Genomic DNA, 5,335 nt, shown 5'->3' on the forward strand with positions numbered 1-5,335 from the left:
AAAAATGCTGGTCAAGATCAATTAAATTGGGTCACGACACTAAAGGGTCACAGCTAAAGTTTGAAAAACACTGGCTTAAAGTAACCATTCTTCCTGAAGACAAGACTCAGTTGGAATCCTGTATTATGATGTTAGAGTTTTCAAAGACATGGATTGTTCTTGAAGACACAGGCAAGGAGACATTTAGTTACCCAGAAACCATCTGTTCTGAGGGCTTGGTGAATTCTTTTAGTTGGTTTGCTACTAATCATGCAAAATAAATGCAATGATGCAGATCCCACAGGAACCTACTGCTGCTCCCAATGTTGGTCTTAGCAGATTTCTGTTCTCAGAGCCCTGGGGACTTGGACCCCTGCCCCTCCTTTGGAATTCTCATCTCTTTGGGTCATTTTCTCCCTAACTCGCAGTGTCCACTTCATTCCTCTCTCTTGACCCCCAAATTCCTAGTTCATAACCATTTATAAACAAGACATAAAAAGTAGATTGAGCCAGGAAAAGGCTAGAAACCCAGCCCTCATCACTTTCTGGGAATTAGCCTCTCATCTACCTAAAAAAAAAGTTGACCATCCATGACTCGGACCTAAGATAAACACCCGTGCTACTGAAATGCATCTTATACAGGAATTTAAGTTTTCATCTTTGCAGCATCAATTAAAAAAGTAACTATGTGCCCTAAATGTTCGGGGGGAGGGAAAGGTGGGTTTAGGGTGGCTGAGAATTGGCATCTTATGGGTTAATTAGACCACAAACAGAAAACTATAAGTGAAGTCATCACTTTTCATATTTATCTGAGCGATGTCCTATCTGCCATGAAGCAGGTAGGAGAGGGGAAGGCTAAACCCTTAGCACTTTTGGGTTGTTGTTATACTAACAAGTATGGTAATAATGACGCGTCAAAGATGTGCCCTCAACTGCAAATTAGCAAAATTTATTTTCAGGAGCAGTAGCGCAATGTAAGAATACTTAAGCCCAACCAAGCAGTGGGACGTGTATGCTCTCCATGTCAAAAATTACTAGAGATTCAACAACCGTTAAAATTGAAATGATGACTCATAAAAAGTGGCACACCCCCTCCTTCCTACTTCACGCCCTACACCTGTCTTCCACCCCCAGAAAGAAACTTCCTTTGCCATGGTACATAAAATTTACTCTAGAATCCAGAGAACTCAGACTCTGAGATGTGGGGATCTGACATCCAGCACTCAGGACCCCAGTGATTCATCTAACATTCTCTCAAGTTACAAGGGAAATGTACTAAAAGACTACTAGGATCTTTCTGTAACATTGTACCCACATTTTGGTTGACACACTGACCATGACATACTATACTGTTAGCTTTCCACCCTAGTTATAAAATTTTTCTTCTTTTTTTTTTTTTAAGCCTACAGCACCTGGTAGTCCCAGGCAGTCTTCCATCCAAGTACTAACCAGGCCCAACCCTGCTTTGCTTCCGAGCTCAGACAAGATCGGGCGCATTCAAGGTAGTATGGCCGTAGACCCTAGTTACAAAATTAAAAAGAGAAACCAGGTCATACACAGCCTGAAGCTAAAAGGTGGGTTTGCTTTACAGGTGTTGTATTATAGGACCTAGTTTTAGAGTCTTCTGATGGGTCTGAGAATGTTTGTGATGTAGGGAGAAGGTGTTACTCAAATTGATTCCTTCTCTCTGAGCTTCCCACTGTCACACATTCAGCAGCTAAACATTGGTGTCTGTTTTATTACATCAAGAAGCAAATCTCACCATGTCCTTAATGCGCTTTTCTATCAGCCTTACTGAACGATTGGACATTCCGTTTTTGGAACTGTGTTCAATTTCCGGATTTTTTCTTGGCTGCTGTGCTTGGGGATATAAATGTAGGCAGGCAGTTTGTGCAAATTATCATCACAGAAACACACCTCGCTGTGATTTTCCCATTTCATGTTTTCCTGCCTTAGGAAAAATTTTTTAGTCTTACCCAGAGATACTAGGAGCAAGATGTTAGATTATTTTACTGATATGCCTTAGCATATCTTCGAAATAAGTTTTAGGAATGTTGTTATATACTAACTTGTTTTGCATGGATTGCAAAAATAGGACTATTCACAGCCTGGGAATGTCAACTCTGTTAGGAGTTCAGTAATTTCCTGTAAAAGTGAACAATAAAATGTATGGTATTTTCAAAATAGAACACCTGCATTAGAAATTGATTCTGAGCTGGGAAATGGTACAGGTTTTAAAATTGGCCGGATTATTTCTACTAATACAAAATCACAAATCCAGGGTGGTTGTACAGAGAGGACAAATGAGAGAAAAACTTGTTTCTATATTCTTGGTGCTACCAGAATCTGTCATATAATATTTAGTGGAAGTGAAGAAGAGAGATGGGTTTTATAGATTGCTTGAAAAAATGTGTTAACTCCCAAGTAATTTGAACATCTGGGAAGAGTCCAATAGGGCAGAGGGTACCCTGAATGGTCTGCTCCTCAAGAATAAACAGCAACAATAAGATGGAAATGAAGCTTCTTTCCTCACTTATCTAACTCTTCAATTCATTAATCATTTATTGAGTATCTACCATTATGTCAGTCAGGGTCCAATCAGGAGATAGAAACGACACAAAAATTTGAATGGGGCAATTTTAATAAAAATAATTATTAACTAGTGAAAGGGGACTAATCACTAAGAGGAGTAAAAGATCTCTAAAGAATATTGGAACAACAGACATAGGGAGCAGGTCCTATCCCCAGGGCTGAGGAAAGCATTCGCGGAAGGAGCAAACTTGAGAGCAGGTCTCCTCTCAAGGATGAGACACAGACTTCGCTGGAAAAGGTGTGGCTGTGGCCCACAGGACATTGGAGGCTCTCACTGCGGTGCCTCAGGGAGCTTCTCACTGGAGTACCAGCGAAACCCTTTGGAAGCAACTTGCTGGGGTTGTAGACTACCAGGTCTCTGGCAGGAAGCTGCCCACTGGCCACTGTGCCACGGGGGCAAGAAGAAAACACAGGAACTCCAAAGAAAAGCCCCTTCCTCTTGCAGTGTCCCTCCAGTGCCCTCTGCTGATAAACCTTAAGTTATATTAGCTGGCAAAGGAGAAATGTTTATAGGGTCCAGATCCTGTATCACAAAACAAGGCAAAGAAGAGTGAATTTGGAGCACAGGCAATAAATTGGTAACTGGCATAACGGTAATTTAGATACTCTGCTAGACACAGTATTAAAAGATGACATGCATTATTTGTAGGATTGCAAATTGGTACAGCCACTATGGAAAACAGTCTGGAGGTTTCTCAAAAAATTAAAAATGGATAAACCTTTTGATCCAGCAATTGCACTTCTGGGTATTTATCCGAAGAAAACCAAAATAATAATTCATAAAGATCTATGCACCCCAATATTCATGGCAACACAATTTACAATAGCCAAGATATGGAAGCAACCTAAATGCCCATGAACAGACAACTGGATAAAGAAGTTATGATTCATATATACAATGGACTATTACTCAGCCATTAAAAAAATGAAATTCTACCATTTGCAACGACATGGATGGACCTAGAGCTTCTTATGCTGAGTGAAATAGTCAGAAAGAGAAAGATAAATACCATATGATTTCACTTATATGCAGAATCTAAGGAACAAAAAGAACAAACTAATCAAAAACAGACTCACAAATATAGAGAACAATTTGGTGATGGACAGAGAGGAGGGGGTGTTGCGGGGCTGGGAGAATGAGGTGAAGGGTTAAAGAAGTACAAATTAGTAGTTGATAGATGGTCACGGGGATGGGGAGCACAGCATAGGGAATGCAGTTAGCATTAATACATTGGCTAGGTGGAAAACCAGAGGAAAGAGCAATAAGGGGGATTGTTTTATCAACTATATAAATGTCTAACCAATGTACTGTATACTTGAAACTAATAAAATAAAAATTTTTTAAAAAGATGAATAAATGTGGTCCTTTTCTTTAAAAAGCTTATTATAGTAGTGGAGAAAGTCCTTACATAAAAGGACCAATTATTTTGGCTTTGTTCCCTTTATGAAAAAAAGCTGCTATCTTTCTAATCCTTCTGAGCTTATCTGAAAACTACCATGTATGTTCAAGGCGCTTTCTAGAGATACTGTTAAGTCATTCCCTGATTTAAATCAATGTAATATACATATACAGAAGAAGACAGCTTTGTAGACAAACTGGCAGAGTTGGAATCCTGGCTCCTCCCTTTACTGACTTTGTAACCTTGGGCAAGTTACTTAGTCATCTGTCCTCCACTTCCTCCTCTATGAAATGAGAATATAAACTGTCCCAACCTCACATGGTTGTTGTGAGCATCAAACAAAATGGAGACATGCAAGTATTTTTAACACAATATCTGGTACATGATAAGGATTAAATAAATATTTGCTATTATTTTTATAATAAATATAATTATACGTATTATATAATAAGATAGGGCTAAAAATGATCTTTTAGATTTTCCATTTAGGCTCCCAATAATCAATTTCAGAAATCCATATTTGGAGAGATCTTACTTCACAGCAGGTCCTTTGGAAAAAATATAAGAATCTCGGCTGACTCTAAGCTTATCTCTGTACGGCACAGAGCATGGAGTGTAAGTGCCCTATTGTAGTTTGAGTTAGTCAGTCCACATCTGGGCTGCTGTATTTCATTTTAGATGCTGCATATTAAAAGAAGTTTTATGAATAATAAAAAAAAGTTTTATAGAGGGTAACATAAATAGTAAACAGCCAGAAAAACATACCCACCTCCAAAAAAGAAGAAGAAACTAGATGTGTTTAGTCAAGAAAAGATTTAAAATAAGATATTAGAGCTCTCTTCACATAATCCAAAGATCATTTGGTTTTTCATGTTCTGGTAGTCAAAATGGGTATAGGTATTTGGAACTTGACAAGGCAGTCATTTTTGTTCAATACAAAAATTTTTTTTCTAACAACTATAACCATTCCAACAATGATCGAAGCACATACAGGTAAACTTTGATATCTGCCAGTCCTAGAAATTCTCATATAGAGCCTAGATGGACACCTGCAGTAGACTCTGTGATTTGTCACCAGCTACCCCTTCAGAAATGACCCCCACACCCAGCTGCTGAGAGTACTATATGCAACAGGCCTCAGTCATCAGTATCCTTCATGGATGGCCTTGGTAAGCAGAGTTGCTTTGTCCGAGGGCACGCCCCTCTGAGGTGGTCTGCATAGGTGCATTATTGCCTGGCCCCTTCCCCTAAACTTTGGATAGCTCTACAGGATCTTTCCAGCTTCAGAACTTCTCATAAAGTCAGCTGAGGCCTCTATTGAAATTGCCTCAACTTCTTGTCTGCCTTATCCTGCTCCTTCCATG

General features: G+C 39.2%; 1 pseudogene; it reads right to left on the bottom strand.

Moving 5' to 3' along the window:
* Positions 1-1,379: 1,379 nt before the first annotated feature.
* On the bottom strand, positions 1,380-1,498 carry LOC112472099 (annotated as a pseudogene).
* Positions 1,499-5,335: the final 3,837 nt, after the last annotated feature.

The sequence above is a fragment of the Pteropus alecto genome, unplaced genomic scaffold, assembly GCF_000325575.1.
Source record: "Pteropus alecto unplaced genomic scaffold, ASM32557v1 scaffold78, whole genome shotgun sequence".
NCBI lineage: Eukaryota > Metazoa > Chordata > Mammalia > Chiroptera > Pteropodidae > Pteropus > Pteropus alecto.